The following is a 17,693-nucleotide window of genomic DNA, read 5'->3' as shown; positions in this document are numbered from 1 at the left end:
AGATACACAGCCCCCTAAGCACAAAGAGGAATTGTGGGGGATGGAGAAGCCGGGAGCAGCTCTTTCGATCCACCAAGAATTTATATCTCCTGTCCTGTTGTCCTAAGCACTGATCATGATGGACTCGCAACTCAGGGGTCACAATCAGGTCTAAGGGTATCACACCCAACCTCTTTTGATGGCTAGCCTGGGGGGGCTGAAACCTTTTCCTATTTTTAGACTGGGGTGAGTTTTTAAAAAGGTTGAAAATCAAGCTTGTACATTCTAGCCACTGTTGGTAACACAGGTGAATCCCTTTCAGTGGTGACGCTTGAATATTTAAACATAGATGCTGCCCCCTCACGTATTCCTTTGTAATTTGAAAGTCTGTATTTTTTTTAATTTGTCTGCACCTTGAAGCATTCTGGTTTTTTGCTTTTTTTTTTTGTGGTGTGTGTTAAATAAAATTCTTGGTTGAGATTAATAATTGATGCCCAAACCCATTCACACAATCATGCTTTATTTTCTACCTCCTTGTCTTTTTAGTCTATTTGACACTTCAAGTAACACTAGTAGAATAAGTAACTTTAGTTGAACTTTGTCATCCTCAGCTCTTGTCCTGCAACTGTGTTATTTTACAGCACCGAGCACAATGGTGCTGTGATACATGGCTTGGAGACACTAAGTGCTATCACCATGCAAATAATATAACTGTTGATAAACAACCCTAACTTTATAAATGCTCCTTTCCTTTCTGTTTGGCAAAGATAGAAGACCTAAACTCTGATTGTTATTTTTTAATTTTTTTTTAAATGAACTGGCATCATAGCAACTATATAAAGGGTATTTTGGAAGTAGTCCTTATGTATATAGAATACAGGAGCTCCTATCTGACTGGAATATTTTCAAGAGTATTTTAACAGGCCGCTTGAACTCGTTGCACTAGTTGTAACGCTCATTCAGACATACAAGGTCATTCTATAGTTCATCTGCATTGCACTTGTTTTTATCTATGATTTTATATTTGGGATAAAACTGTAGTCTAGTGTATATTGCAAAAATAGTTGTATCCGGTTTTTAATACAACACATCCCAGACTTTCAAACCCCCTCAGACTGTGTGCTTGGTTGATATTATAACCTGTCTCTATGAATTGAAAAACTATCCAAAGTCCCTTTTGATATTATAACTTTTTTTCATCACTTGCAGCTAAAGCTCATATAGAATATTTTACTGTATTTCATAAATACTGGATGCATAAATGGGACTCGAGTAGGAGTAGACAGTTATTTTACCTCTCTTTTTGGCGCTTGTGCGCCCACTGCAGGAGTATTCTGTCCAGTTTTGATGTCCACGATTCAAGGATGTTGATAAATAGGAGAGGGTGCAGGGGGGAGAGCCATTAGAATGATTAAAGGATTTAGAAAACATGCCTTACAGTGGTAGACTCAAGGAGCTCAATCTATTTAGTTTAACAAAGAGAAGGTTAAGGAGTGACTTGATTACAGTGTATAAGTATCTACATGCGGAACAAATATTTAATAATGGACTCTTCAGTCTAGCAGAGTAAGGTATAATGCAATCCAATGGCTGGGAAGTTGAGGCTAGACAAATTCAGACTGGAAATAAGGCACACATTTTTAATAGCGAGAGTAATTAATCATTGGAACAATTTATCAAGGATTCTTCATCACTGACCATTTTTAAATTGAAATTGGATTTTTTCTAAAAGATATGCCCTAGGAGTATTTTGGGGAAGTTCTATGAATCTCTGTTATACAGGAGGTGAGATTAGATATTCACAATGGTCCCTTCTGGCCTTGGAAGCTATAAATTTGCTTTTGAATTCTAGCATCACTGGTAATATACCCATCATAAAGTATTTTATACCCAAGCTGCACTAATTTTAAAGTGGCTGTAATCACATACTCTCCAGATAAGCATGTTAAATCATCATGCTGGCATTTACTGCTTGCTGTGCAATAGGGAAGGATTATGACCTGGGGCATGTCAAGGATCTTGATTCTAGTTTAAAACAAACAGACACAAAAAAACTTAACAGAAACAAAGCAATTCCAAGCAGAGTTACAGGTTTTTCCACAATTAGCCTGGAATGTGTGTTAAAATGAAATAGAAAGGTACAGTATATAGCCCCTGGAAGTTTACAGGTTTCAGAGTAGCAGCCGTGTTAGTCTGTATTCGCAAAAAGAAAAGGAGTACTGGTGGCACCTTAGAGACTAACCAATTTATTTGAGCATAAGCTTTCGTGAGCTACAGCTCACTTCATTGGAAGTTTACAGTATGTTACCATTTGCCATCATATTGATGGATTAAAGTGACTGGATTTTACTGAGGTGACTTTTTTTTTTTTTTTTTTTTAATCAGGTAAAAGTCTTGAGCTATTTTATCCTGGAAAACCTCCAATCAGCTCTTCACCCATCTTCTGATAGACAGCCATGCTGCTGAAAGGTCTGTGGGTTTTGTTTTTCAGAGGGACCAAGAATAGATGGCATAAAGGCTAGAGCAGTAGCAACAAGGGAACCTGAAACACTGATCCTGGTGTTCGAGTCTCTGCTAGCAGGATGGTGCTGCAGATGGAACTCAGTTCTGGCAGCCCCTTGGTCTTAGATGTGCCCCATAATCCTTTGTATTGACTGTCATATCACGTGCCAGTGAACCAGGATTGCAACTGATAGGAGTCTGGAGGACATATGGGGATTACAGTTGTCTTCCTTCACAGTAAATTGCTGGGAGGAAAGGAAGTTGGGGGGATAGCGGCAGGGTACCAGATCCCCTATTGGCCTAGGATCGCCCTGGTATAATATTTTTCACAACTCATTAGTGTTGGTACTTCTGCTTGTTTTAGGAATGTCAAGAAACAGGACATATTTCTCTATTTGTAAATAAAATCCTAAGTGCAGTTAACGAAGTGAAGGGGCTGACAGTTCAAAGCACATTTCTTATTGTTCCTATATTATTTTAACCTCTCTGATTGTCAGTGTTGAGTTTGGCTGTTTTGAGCCACGATGCTTGCTTTCTGTCTCTCAAGGAGAATGGGATTAGCGACATGAGTGTATTTTGACATTTTTTAATCTTAATAGATCTTTTCCTTTTAATATGCTGAATTTAAAAAAACAAAGCTGAAATAGAAAATTATTTCTATTGGTAATGTGTTTCTGCCTCCTTAGGTCTCTGAGAGCCAACTCTGTATAGGAGACAGCTTCATATAATGTAGACAAGACACACTTTCATCTTGTGGGATGGTGGCTCCTTGTTAGCCAGCTTTACTATTTGATATTCTTTCACTGTTTGTTAGGCTAAATGCATTGGCTGTTGCCATTTAGAGACTGGAGTTGAAATCCAGCCTTGGCTCACTAGTAGAAAAGAGTTTGAATCTAATCTTCATCTGCAGTTTTCACACTTCACAAAAACTACCGCACAAACTGAGCATGATGTTGCATCCATTAGTTAATGTTTGTGATTTGAAGTAAGTAAAGTACTATGTATAAATGCTAAGTGTTCCTTGAATACAAATAACCAATACAATATTAACACTGATATTTTGAGGATGGTGATATACAGTATTTTTCTTTTATTAAATTAATGTTTCTGTAAGGATAACGGTTCAAAAGACTACAGATTGCTCCCTAAAATGAATCAATGGTGCTCTTGCTGCTTCTGGTGATGATGGTGGTGGTTCAACATTTGTATGGGGTCCCTTAGTGTGCATGGCATCTTAAAACGGAGCCAATAGTCAGCCAGGAAAGACAGAACTAACTCATGGCTACTTAAACTTTTATTGTGGAGAAAAAATGTGAGCTGCTGATAGGACCCAAACCAAAGTCCTGGATCTTGCTTTTTGTGGTTACCCCTTCTCTCCTGGGTAAGCTGGAACAACCCCAATTGTTCCAAGCACCTCTCATCTTTGGGATGAGGCTGTGGGTTTGATATGAGATCTAAATTCTTTGGTTTGGGGTCATCTTTAATTTTATCAATCTGCATGAAACAAAGTATGAAAACCATTTGAAACTGTTGGTCATGGCAGCAGCCATTCCTCTATAGCAGAATATGATACTCAGTTTTTTGAGAAAATTTAGTACCCGGGAAAGTGAAGGTCTCTTGGAGCTGGTTAAAGGTGGTCATAGTGCTGGCGTGTTTATCCAGGCTTTTCCCAGATAACTGCTATTGCTGTTTTACGCTGATGTGCACCATCAACTATTATTCCAGTTCTGGGATCTTCTCGACCAGAGACTATCAATTATATTGAGTTGTCGGATGGCATACTATGATGATGATATGCATAAAATGGAGTGGAGGAAAGGGAAGGTAAAGGATGGGGTCAGATGCCCTAGAGATTTCTTGTTATAAAATGGCACCGGAAGCTGTGTGTTGACTGTCATATGGACAGCAGGGAAGCTGTAGCCAGAGCTGATGATTATTTGTCATTCTGCAGGATTTGTTGTATTTATTTAATATCCGGGTTAGTTCATTCAATTAGAAGACAGTTAGCTGCCTGCAAACAGCTTTCCTATTGGTCTAGAAAGTGGCATTGGGACCAGCGTAGGGTATTGTGTTTTGCATTGCTGAGGGGGAGCTGGGCTTGATTTTCCCATTGTTGGCCCTCTCTTCCTGGGTCAGCAGGCAGCAGCTGGGAATGCTAAGACACAAAAATAGAATGATTATTTTTAGATGAGCTACATAACCTCCTGTTTATAATGTTAAGTTTCAGCTTCTGTCTGGCCTCTTTCAGGTCACTGAACCATCTCTCATTTGTTGTCTTATCTGTTCCTTTCTTAACACCTGGCCTGCCTGCTTCCTTGGGCATTTCTTAAGTGCTGGCGGAAAAGGGATACTATTCCGGGTCTCACCCTGACAAGAGCTGAGTGCACTCAGTGCATTGTCAAGTGAAGGCATGAAGCAGCTAGAAGGAGGTGCCCAGAATATGATACAACCAGTCTCCTACGTTCAACGTTACAGAACAAAGAGCGTATTGAGAAGACTGGAGTTGTTACAACACATCCAGTGCAGCCAACAGCCAGATAGATATTTGTTTTGGTGTTTGATTCCTCACATTGAGAATATTCATCATCATTTACTTTAGCAACATTTCCCTCAAACGTATATATAGGTAGTTTTCTTTTTTCCTACAATTTTTGTGTGAATTTTCAGTACTGCTGACCTTCTGCTTCTCCAGCAACAGACCAGGAAGTGCCTCCAATGGCAGAGAGACAAAGAGTTTTTAAAAAGAAAGATTTTGTGGTGAACCAAAAAATTGGACTGTGGTGGGAGGCTAGATAGCCAGAGAAATATGCTGAAACCCTGAGATTCTAGACAAAGTCTAGAATTTGGCCAGGTGAAAGGTCCTTTGGGAAAGTTTCACACTGTTTGGATATTAGGAAAAGTCCATTAGCACAAGAGACCTTTGTAACTCAGGTCCATGGTTTCAAAGATAAGGATTTCATTGCAACAATATGAACAGTTCCAAAATACAGTAGTCAGCTGGGAATACTTGAGCATTTACAAGGAAATGTTATCAGCCATTGTTGTTTCATCATAATAGAATGGGCTGCAAAAACATAACAATCAGATTGGCTGGACCAAAATTCCAAGCAGTAAAACTCACATAGTAGAATTCCCAACTAGGATCTATCCAGTCTCATACGTTTCCTTTATAGCCCACCAGGGACCAGGCACCAAAAATAACAGCTGTAAATTTTTTTAAAAAATTATTTAATCTGTATGAGGTATGTTGCTTTAAAGTACTGAAATGAATGGTACTGGCTTTCAGCTGGGCTGAGTTATGCTACCCACTGACATAGAGCTGTTGGAGTAGGGGTGGCAAGTATAATACCAGTGACCTGGAGACCTTGACAATGTGTGGCAGTCTGGTTTTTAACAGTTACAATGGTGATGAGATTAATTTTACCACAATGGAGGAAATACATTATGCCAATTATAGTGTGCTAGGGCAATAATTTGTAGGAAAGTGTAAAGCTGGTGGAGTTTGCCGGGCTTGGTAAATTTATTGTACAGGTAGAAAATCCTGGCTCATGAATGGCTGAAGAAAGTCATGTACAGAATCAGGAAGCTGCTTTTAAAAAAACACCAACAAAAACTTCACTGAGGTTACTGATAGAGGTATGGAACCATTTAAACTAATCAGATCCTTTGTGTAAATCAGCTGTATGCTGACTGAAACTCAGTTGCAGTCAATGAAAATTGTGTTCTCTTCTGAACCAAGTAGCTTTTTCTGGGTATCTAATTTCATCTGTCCTTTGGAATATCATTTGCAGTGTTATAGCTGTGTTAGCCCAGGATCTTAGAGAGACAAGCTGGGTGAGGTAATATTGTTTGTTGGACCAACTGCTATTGGTGAAAGAGACATGCTGTGTAATTTGAAAGCTTGTCTCTTTCACCAACAGAAGTTTGTCCAATAAACAGTATTACCTCACCCAGCTTGGCTCTTGAGAATTACAGTGTAGAAAACAAATCTCTCCCACATGTGAGCTTGATGCTTTTCTTTCTCTATTTTAATATAATTGTTGTTACTAATATGACTTTTGTATTGATACTAGAAGATAAAAATAGCAGCAAGGCCTAAACATGCAAAATCCATCTGTTACACGACGGTAGACATATCTTAGATGTACTACACTGGTTGTTATTATTAATGTAGCCCCCCTGGATTTTTTTTGTATCAACGCAGTGGAAAGTTAAATTATTGGAGAATTAGGCATGATTGGAAGAGGCTTTTGTAGGAAAAATGAGAAGTTCAATTTTCATATTAAGTCTAAGAAAGTGGTGAAATGGGAACCAGAGCTGAGGTCACGGAGGGGGAAAAGTAGATTTGAGGGCTGTTGGTATCTGGTAGGTGAAAAAAAACTTTGGGAGTGAAGGAGGGCAACCAGATGACAAGTGCAGAGAAGGTCAAAAAGGAGAGGGCCCCAAACAGCTCCTTGGGAAATGCCAAGAGAATCTACAGAAGGTAGTGTAGAGAAAAACTAGGCAGAGAAGGTTTCAAGGAGAAATGGCTGGTTGATACTGTCAAAGGCAGCAGAGAATGAGTATGGAGAAGACACATTTAGACATACAAGGGAAGAGCCTGTTAGTTAGTGACTAATCACTATAGTTTGCAGCGGGGGGGAGGTGTTGGAGGATATATTTCAATAGAGTGGCTTGATGGTTTTTGCCATTAATTCAGTGATAATGATTCAGTGAGGATGAAGAAATTCCTCAGCCCCCAGACTCTGTGGGTATTTAGCACAGGAGATGGTAGTTATTCCACCCATAAGACGCACCCTCAAGTCCTTACGTTTGTAATGTCATAAATAATACATATTAAATGTAGCCTCACTGGCAGAGCTCCAAACCTTTGTTGCAAAGCAGCTTACATTTATATATAATTTAATACAAAATTAGGAGAATTAATAGTATTAATATGTCCCTCAATGTTTGGAGTATTTACTGTGAGATTCTAAACTACCAGAATTTTACACTTTCCCAGAAAATGAGTTTTAAAAATAATTCTGTACGAAATCCTTTCGAAAGCGCCTACAGCTGGCACTAACCCAAATACAGATTCGTTAAATTACGCCATTGTTCTTTTGTTTTTCCTGAAGTTGTTTTCTTGTTTAATGCAAATTCATTTGATATCATCCCAGCTTTCTGACATACACAGTGTATAAATATTAGTGTAGCATTCCATTTATTTTCGGATGTTTAATTTCAATTTCCCTTTTCTTGATTTTGTAAAGTATTGGAATTTTCAAGTTATTTTTATAAATGCCATGTACAATTCTCTCTTCCTTTCCCCTCCAGTTTTCTCTGTATCTCTGGCAATTCTCTCTATTTGGGATTCAACTCTGGTTTCATTTCTGATATTTCAATTACTATTTTTGTGGTCATTCATCCCATCACACAAGAGTTTGGCACATACAGATACATGTCAAATACCAAAATGGGAGACTAAGACCCTGAAGCTTAAAGGTCTCTGTCCCACATCATGGCAACCTCCTATGGATGAAGATGGTTGGATGTCTTCAGAGCCCATCAGCACTGCTACTACATTCCATCTTATTTTTATAGCCCCCAGGTAGCAAATCACCAAACAATAGTTACAATAGCAACTATCAGTCTATTTCTCAAAGCTGGGTGCCTAAATAGCACATAATTTTAGGCAACCAATTTTCAAAGCTAGGCCCACAATGACCAAGACAATGATTAAATACCATCAATTGACAAAACCAACAAAAGCTAATGCCTTCCCCACTCCCCCCATACTGCAAACACAACAGGCTCAACTTTCAAATTTGGGTGCAATTATTATTTGCCTAAATTCATGCTTAGGCTCCTATATCCCAGTTTTAGACAACTTAATCAGCATCCGTATTAAGGCACCTGGGCTTAAAGACTAGACTAAGGCAGGGGAAAGAGCAGGGTGTCAGTACAGAGTTTTGGAACAGAGTTCAAGGGCAGCACAAATCAGACCCTTAATGTGTATGCATGGAAGACACGTCTCCAGACTGTTTGCTGGTAACAGTAATGTTAAGTGTGTGCATGCAATAAATATCTTGTTTGCTGCTCTAGATAAAGTAAAACAAAGTCTTTCCCATTTCATTGCAACATTTTATTTGCTTGACTCTGTACGCATTTTGGACCAGCTCTGGATGTAAGGACATGACTGACAATGGAACAGAAGTGTTGGAAAGTATGTTAGGTTCTTTTAGTTAATGTTCCACTCAAATATTTACTATCTGTTTTTTGTTTAATTCCTTGGGCACTGTGGAAAGACTCCGTTGTAAGCAACTTTGTCTCCAACATCTCATATTGTAATATAAATGTGAATGTGGAAATTTCTGTAGTCCTTGAACACCTACAGAATAATAAGGCTGTATTCCCTGTGAAAAGAGGTTGGTTTACTGTTGGATTTATTAGCCAATGGGTCAAATTAATCGCTAGTTGAAATTCCCCAGGAATGCATTTGGCCCAATGTTTCTAGTGTATATTGGCTACAATATGAGACTGAAAGGGTTTTCATGTTGAAAGTGTTGGTTTTATACTAACATAAAATATATTGGTTTCAGAGTAACAGCCGTGTTAGTCTGTATTCGCAAAAAGAAAAGGAGTACTTGTGGCACCTTAGAGACTAACCAATGTATTTGAGCATAAGCTCAATATAAAATATATTGTCTGAGTATGTGTAAGAGAGAAGTCTGTTTTATTAGTGAGTCAACTGCAAATGAGATCGTCATACACACAGGATATTAGGAGCAGAGTCCAAAGAACATATTTAGATCAAGTCAGTAGCATTTGTACTACTTAGACAAAAGCCAGAAGAGAATGTACTGTACATAAATACAGCATTACCGCTTTCAGTAACATGATTCAATACTCTGTGTGTCTTACATTGAAGCTGAGCTGCTGAAGTATAGAGTTGAAGCAAAAATTTAAACTCAGGATAAAATTAAAAGTTGTAGCTTCAGGATGCAAAGATCTTTCATTTCTGAATTTAAAGCAGACATTATCCAATCTGAGATTTAGCATTCAGGATACTGACACTTCCTTTAATCTCATTAAGGAAGATCAACTATAAAATGAACTGGAGACAGAATTGTTTTGAAAGTTAAGCTTTTAACAAAAATTGGGCTGATATGAAGGCCATCTATAATTTAATTCCAAGATCCTAGTTATACTTGCTAGCCACTTTCTTCTTGATTATTTTTCTTTTGTAAAAAGCAGGTATGTGGATGAAAGGCACTTACCTTGAATGTATGAAATAGGAAGCATCTTAGAATGATAGCTAGACAGGCAATGTCTGTGCCATGGATCATCATGCAGATATACCAACTGCTGAACCAGAAGGCAGGTGCACAAGAAGTGCAGACAACAACTTGAGGCAGACACTTTAATGTAAGTTATAGCATGTGTTGTGTTTAATATAGGAGCTGGCAAAAGCTGTAAGGAATAGTTTTATAAACAAAATTACATGGCTGATCTGGATACATGGATAAAATCCAAAAAGTCATAAGGGTTAGGTAAGCTTTCCAGAATGGAGCCTTTATCTGAGACAAACCACTTCCCTGCAAAGTTCAACCTAATAGAACAGAAAAGGGAAGAAGAAAAGCTTATAGCAATTACCTATTGTGTCTTAAGACCCAAGGAAACAAGTGTAGTTGTCCATAATGAATCAACAAAATTCTGCTCCATTACTTTGGACCACTTTCATGGAAGAGAATTTAGGCCAATAAAGGGATTTAAGACATTTTCCAGAGTAACCTGAGTTCAGAGGCAACAAACCAAATAAGTGAAAGTTGTACAAGTTTACCTGACACCTTAAGTCAACAGAATTGATTGGTGTAATACGGAGTAGAATGTGACTAAACCACTGTTAAATTAAGTAAGAGAACCTTTTCACTAAAGGCATCTACTTATGGATTGAGATGTGTTGGTTGAGAACTTCATAGCAGTAACATGGATTGCTAAAAACATGAGGGCACATTAGCTTCTGCATTCTCCTGTGTCAAACTATGGTAACAAAATCCCTTCAGATGCCCAGAGCCTTGGTTCTCCATTGCCCTGCATTTGTGTAGTCATTTGCAGCAGTGGAATGTGGTGTAGAAGTCTACCATTCTGATTTGCTGACAGTTTACACTGAGTTTTCACTGCTATAAATGCCTCCATAAGGTGCAGATCAATGGAAAAAGCAGGTTCCAAGTCTTCAGCCATGATGTCAGTAAGACAATAGGAAATATTTGCAGTATTGCCAACCTCAAGAGATCCAAAATCAAGAGTCAGGTTGAAAAAAAAATTAGCCCCAAAGTCACGAGATTAAAAAAAGCCACTCCCCATCAAATCATGGGTTTTAGAATGTTTTGATTTTCATTCCCCTCTACTCATTTGCCAATGGGTGTTTGATAGTTTCAGGTTGAAAAGTCAACCTTTAGAGCCCACAGAAACGTGTATCTCTTCCTGGCTGCTCAGATGGAGACTCCACTTTCCCCTAAGATAGGGGAGCTGTCATCCATTTCCTAGTACAGTCTTCACTTTCTTCCCTCTTAGTTTCCCACTTCCTTTACCCTACCCCCATCTCCCTCCTCAACCTTCCTCCCTGATTTTTGGGGCTCTGACTACCCCCTACAGTCTCCTGCCCAGTCACCTGCCCCTTCATCATAAATAAGACAAAGAATCATGTTACTTTATAATATACTGTACAAGGGCTATAAAATGGAGCTGGAAAATGAACAATGACTGTCTAAGAAACACAAAGCACTCTCCCTGTATAACTAGTTTTCCAATAAAGATTTGTGAGCTGCGACCATCTTTACAATATCAGCCGCCTTGCAAACGGCTGGAAAATCCTTACTCAAGCAGAGCTGGCTATTCCTCAGTGCAGCAATTGTATTTATAATGCTCAGATATTTTTTCTAAAATAATTTCACTCACAAAGCATTGCAAAAATTGTAAGTCATTCTCCTTATAATTTTGGTAACAAAGATATTGAAGTTTTAAAAAATCTCAGAATTATTTGTCCAAATTAAATAGCTCAAACTAATTAAATTTTAAATTATTCTTCCTTCCTGCTGGCTCAGACTTCTCCTCTGCCTGGCTCCCAGCAGCACCACTTCAGACTCCCCAGGCCCCAGGAAGAAAAGGCCCCCCCAGGGCAGTAGGAGGTGGTGGTGCGGAGATTGAGGAAAAGTGGCCAGTGGGCCCTGGGCAGAGGAGAAGCCCAGTGCAGCAGGAGGCCAGGCCCAACAACAACTCTTCCCCCTGCCTCCCTTTACCCAGCCTTCTGCTGCCCCAACCCTGACTCTGCTCAGGACACATTCATAAAAGTAGGGCTCAGTAGCAAGGCAGGTTTGGGGTTCTTAGACCCAAGGCTATCATACGTAGCTGCATGTATGCCTAGTCCAAGGGGAGCGGGGAGAGGGGAGAAAAATCACAGGCATGAAGGAGCTTCTTGGGTCATTGCAAGAGCTCTTCCTGCCGGGAGCAAAATCTCATGACTCACAATCAGTTTGCAAGAGTTGGCAGCACTGCATATGTGGATATCAGAATGTAACTAAATAAATGGAGGCTGTTAATCCAAAGACTGGAGGCACAGACAAACCTGAGGATAAAGGAGTGCTTGTTTATATAGGTTCTTGGCCTAGAACATGACAAAGAATCTGGCTTAATCTAAGTGCAAGTCAGATCACAATGTGGCTTCCCGCATCTCCCCTGACTTAAAGAGCAACCTTAGCAACCAAGGTGTTGAAAGTATAAAGTCTATTTTTATTTATAAGACATTTTACTGCAATATCCATTCGCCCCAGTCGGGACTGGAGCGTCATTGTGTACTCCTGAAGGGATTCTGTGCCACTGCACACATGCAGCATTCATAGCCCCTGCAGATTTTTTTTCTTTGCAGAATATAAGATTCTGCTGGGGAGGTGCTGCAATTGCACCTTTCTCCCACCAGGGGCTGCTGTGGCACCACAAGAGAGGGCAGAGAGGTAGGGGGAGAGGCTGCATTCCTCACAGTGGGGCTAGGTTAGGAGGCACAGGACGGAGAGAACAGAGCACACAGGGCTGCTGGGGGTCACAGACTGAGGTTCAGAAAGGCTAGGAGAGAGGACAGACTGAGGTGCGGGCTCAGAAGCTAGTCGGGTGACAGCATTTGAACCAGGGGTTGAATGGGACAGGGGCTGCTGTGTCACATAGGAAAGGGGGCAGATGTACCTGACAATAGGAGAGGCTAGGCAGTCAGCCAGGGTCTGCATGGGGGAGGCTCCCCAATTCCCGAACAATCCTTCCCCTCCCACCCAAAATCCCCTGTTCCATACTTTTCTCACCCACACCCAACAACCCTGCAGGTTCACTCCCAGGTTCCTTCCCTCAGCTCCTCCATTAGCCCTGACTCCCCCAAGCCTTTGTACTGCTTCTGAGGTATGCAGGAAATTCATTTAAACTCCAATACAGAAACATATTACTCAAAGTTCTGTATTAATATGTCTCGTAAGGAATCTATTTGTCAAAAAATGTCCTAAATCTTACTTTGTCTGAATTGTTACAGACATACTTGCTGACAGGTATTTTAACATTACCAGAAGTAACTGAAACGGGTGTAATTACGTGGTGCCATTTTGACAAATAAAATGTGTAGAATTTTGAAATAGTGTGCAGAATTTTTAATTTTTGAGCACAGAATTCTCCCAGAAGTAACTGTGCCAGGCACTATATGAACACAAGAGAGAACCTAGTTCCTGAGCAAAGAGTTTTCAAACCACTAAACACCTTTTGCAGCTTCTCAGGGAGTCTTGCTGACTCTTTCTTTAGTATGGGATGATTGGAAGAAGTCAGAGCAAATGGCTGTGAGAAAACTTAGCTGGCTCCTTACATTCTTTTGGAAATGAATGAATACCTGGATTAATTCAATGAGCACTGTTCCTTTTCTGGGTGAATTTTGACGTAATGGAGCATTTAGCATAAAAGCCAACAGTGTAAGAGAAAGAGAGATAACCTAAACAGATTGAGGCAAAAAAAGTTTCTAACCCAGAAATCAGATTTTAAACCTAACAAAATCTCAAGTGGATTAAATCCTCAAGTAGACTAAACTGATGCTGGTGAAACTGGGCCACAGTCATTGGAAAAGCTGTTCTCACTGCCCTCATTACTCATTTTACATTGGTGCAGGTCAACAGAGGCCTTTCTTGTCTTCCACGTTGCTTGAAAGAGAGAAACCTAACCCCCACTCAGCTCTCTCTTTGCCATGCAATTGATTCTTCTATCCTTACTGATGGCGAGTAGTACTTTAGTGTGTAAGAAGTATAAATAGTCCAACCTGCCCCTCCCCCCTGAATAAACCAAGACACAGTTTATTCCCTGCAGATGACCCATGGAGGAGGTTGAAGAAAGATTAGGTGAAAGGTCCTCTGTAGTGTGAGTGTATTGTAGGTTTCTAAAACATGTCAATACAAGACAGATACAAGGGAATGATTTTAAAAAAATCTTGCCTTGCCATTATGTAAAACAGGAATAATATTTCAGATTTCATTAAAAATGATAAAACTTGGGTTCAGAATCAATACCTACAAAGTTACAAAGGGCCCAACTCTGCCACCCTTACTTATGCTGAGTAGTGCCTAGTCCAGTGTCTCAGGAGGTAACACTTAAAAGCGTAGTTAGCTGAGTCTTTGCGGCAAAAAGCATGATGACTACATCTGGATGTCTATGTATTATAAAGTGGAGGGAGGGCATGACTGCAAAAGGCAAAGAAAAAGACAAACAAAATAATCCTGCAGTTTACTAAGCAGTCCTGGCTCACCCCAGTGTTTCCCACAAGGCAAAAGATAGTCTTTGGGTAGGGGTCTGAGAGGTCTAGGCTGAGGGGCCCACGATTTAAAAGGGGAAGATAGTCCCTCTACCTCACCATAGGGTCCAGGCAACAGAGGCTTATAAGCAGGGCCGGATTAACTTTTTGTGGGCCCCCATGGGGGCAATGGAACATGGCGTGGAGAGGTCGGTCCACGGAGCAAGGGGTCAGCTGGTGGCAATGGGGCATGGCATGGTGGGGGCGGCCCCGCTCCACCCAGCCCAGTGCTTGTGCACTGTTTACAAACTGGCAGTTACCAGACACACAGTGGCCTGCCTAGCCCTGTGCTGCCAGCATGTCCCTTCCCCTTGGGGGCAGGTCTATGCTCCTTTACCCTCTTGCCTGGAAGGGTCCAGCCAAGCCCCCCCTCCCATATTGCCCCCCCAACTGGGTGAGACTGGCCAGGCTTCTGCACTAGTCCCAGGTGGCTCAGTTCTGGGGAGACAGGCAGGGTCCCGCAGGTGGTGGGAAGCAAAGATTGGCTGGAGCTGGAGGTGCGCTGGGGTCCAGCCAGGTGGCAGAGAGGAGCCGGCAGGTGGGGCCAGGGGGTGGAGAGGCGCCCTCTGCCAGCCGGCGGGCAGGCAGAAAGGAGCAAGTGGTGGGCGGGAGAGCGAGCGGGTTGGCAGAGTCTCGGGGCGCAGTGCAAGCGGAGCAGGCTGGGGTCCCTTCTAAGTATGGGCCCCAGTCCATGGTACCACTGTAAACCCAGCACTGCCTGTAAGTAGATCTAGCTGAGTGCCACTTCGCTCTGAGCAGGGATCCTCCCTTTTAAGCACCCACCCGTCTCCAGGCTTGATAGATCTCACGGGTGTGCTGGGATGGGGCTAATTGTGCCGAAAGGAGCTCTTTAACCCTCTCCTGACTGGGATGGGGCACTGCCCCACCATAGTCAGGTAACTAGGTATTGGTGCCTTTGCCGGTAATCTTCATGGTGATGTTGCAAGGCAGCTTTAAACCAGCTTATTTCTCATTTCAAAAGATGCATGTGGTTTTGCATGAGGGGCTTCAAGTTTGTCAGCTTTGGTGGGGTTAGTGGCTAATTAGCATTTGGTGCCAGAGGTGCCTAGGGCTTTAAAAAGGCACTCCTTTTTATACCTATATAATTAAAAAAATAATTAATAAACAAGTTCAGACTCATGCACAAACACCTTACCATATATGTATTTTGCAGCTTGAAATGAGAACCCAGACATGATTGAAAAAGCCGCTGGTCTGGTATCTACTCTAGTTTAACCTTTTTCAGTCTTTTCTAAATGGGACTATAATCAAAACAAATGGATGCAAACCTAATAAAAACATTGCTTCTGATATTTTAACTCTGATTACTATATATCATACAGAAGGAAGGAAATGTAGTGTACACTATATATGTATAACGGTAATGATGAGGAGCAACCTTCTATTACAAGGGGAAAAAATAGTGGAGGCTTCCTATAGCCAGGAAAATGATGCTCAGGTAGATTTTTAGGTATCTGCCAATAAGCCCCCTGAGACATTAAATTTTGTGCATTATCTAGAGTAGGGATCGGCAACCTTTGGCATGCAGCCTGCCAGGGTAAGCCCCCTGGCAGGCCGGACCAGCTTGTTTACTTGCTGCGTCCACAGGTTTGGCCGATCGCAGCTCCCACTGGCCGCGGTTCACTGTTCCAGGCCAATGGGGGCTGCGGGAAGCGGTGGCCAGCACATCCCTTGACCTGCGCTGCTTTCCACAGCCCCCATTGGCCTGGGACAGCGAACTGTGGCCAGTGGGAGCTGCGATCGGCCGAACCTGCGGATGCAGCAAGTAAACAAACCGGCCCGGTCCGCCAGTGGGCTTACCCTGGCGGGCCGCAGGCCAAAGTTTGCCAATCCCTGATCTAGAGTTACTCTCCTTATTCTTGTTTCCTTTTCTGGAATCATAGAATCATAGGACTGGAAGGGACCTCAAGAGGTCATCTAGTCCAGTCCCCTGCACTCATGGAAGTATTATCTAGGCCATCCCTGACAGGTGTTTGTCTAACCTATTCTTAAAAATCTCCAATGACGGAGATTCCACAACCTCCCTAGGCAATTTATTCCAGTGCTTAACCACCCTGATAGTTAGGAAGTTTTTCCTAATATCCAACCTAAACCTCCCTTGCTGCAATTTAAGCCCATTGTTTCTTGTCCTATCCTCAGAGGTTAAGAACAATTTTTCTTCCTCCTCCTTGTAAAAACCTTTTATGTATTTGAAAACCGTTATCAGGCCCCCTCTCAGTCTTCTCTCTTTCAGACTAAACAAACCCAATTTTCTCAATCTTCCCTGATAGGTCATGTTTTATAAAGCTTTAATCATTTTTGTTGCTCTTCTCTGGACTTTCTCCAGATTGTCCACATCTTTCCTGAAATGTGGCACCCGTAACTGGACACAATACTCCAGTTGAGGTCTAATCAGCACGGAGTAGAGTATCTTCTCATGTCTTGCTTACAACAACACTCCTGATAATACACCCCAGAATGATGTTCCTTTTTTTGCAACAGTGTTCCACTATTTAGGTTGTGGTCCATTATAACCCCCATCTCCCTTTCTGCAGTACTCCTTCCTAGGCAATCATTTCCCATTTTGTATGTGTGCAGCTGATTGTTCCTTCCTTAATGGAGTACTTTACATTTGTCCTTTTTGAATTTCATCCTATTTACTTCAGACCATTTCTCCAGTTTGTCCAGATCATTTTGAATTATAATCCTATCCTCCAAAGCAACCCCTCCCAGCTTGGTATTGTCCGCAAACTTAAGTGTGCTCTCTATGCCATTATCTAAATCATTGATGAAGATAGTGAACAGAACCAGACCCAGAACTGATCCCTGCAGGACCCCACACGTTATGCCCTTCCAGCTTGACGGTGAACCACTGATAACTACTCTCTGGGAATAGTTTTCCAAACAGTTGTGCACCCACCTTATAGTAGCTCCCTCTAGGTTGCATTTCCCTAGTTTGTTTATGAGATGGTCATGCGAGACAGTGTCAAAAGCTTTACTAAAGTCGAGATATTCCACATGTACTGCTTCCCCCCATCCACAAGGCTTGTAACCCTGTCAAAGAAAGCTATCAGGTTGGTTTGACACAATTTGTTCTTGACAAATCCATGTGGACTGTTACTTATCACCTTATTATCTTCTAGAGGTGTGCAAAATGATTGCTTTATTATTTGCTCCATTATCTTTCTGGGTACAGAAGTTAAACGGACCGGTTTGTAATTTCCCTTGTTGTCCTTATTTCCCTTTTTATAGATTGGCACTATATTTGCCCTTTTCCAGTCCCATCTTCCATGACTCTTCAAAGATAATCACTAATGGCTCAGATGTCTCCTCAGTCAGCTCCTTGAGTATTCTAGGATGCATT

At 41.4% G+C, this 17,693-nt stretch overlaps 1 long non-coding RNA gene across 3 annotated transcripts in view; it reads left to right on the top strand.

The window, feature by feature from the left end:
• The first annotated feature begins 2,362 nt into the window (after positions 1–2,362).
• LOC125645277 (uncharacterized) overlaps positions 2,363–17,693 on the top strand; it is a 344,743-nt gene continuing 329,412 nt past the window's right edge. For 2 of the 3 annotated variants that reach the window (XR_012664599.1, XR_007359271.2), the window contains exon 1: positions 2,363–2,448. This is a non-coding gene — a long non-coding RNA (uncharacterized LOC125645277). The remainder of the gene's footprint in view (positions 2,449–17,693) is intronic. The other variant, XR_012664600.1, reaches the window with a different exon arrangement.

The sequence above is a fragment of the Caretta caretta genome, chromosome 12 (assembly GCF_965140235.1).
Source record: "Caretta caretta isolate rCarCar2 chromosome 12, rCarCar1.hap1, whole genome shotgun sequence".
Classification (NCBI taxonomy): Eukaryota; Metazoa; Chordata; order Testudines; family Cheloniidae; genus Caretta; species Caretta caretta.
The sequence above is the reverse complement of the archived record's forward strand: the minus strand, read 5'-3'. Positions and strand labels throughout refer to the sequence as shown.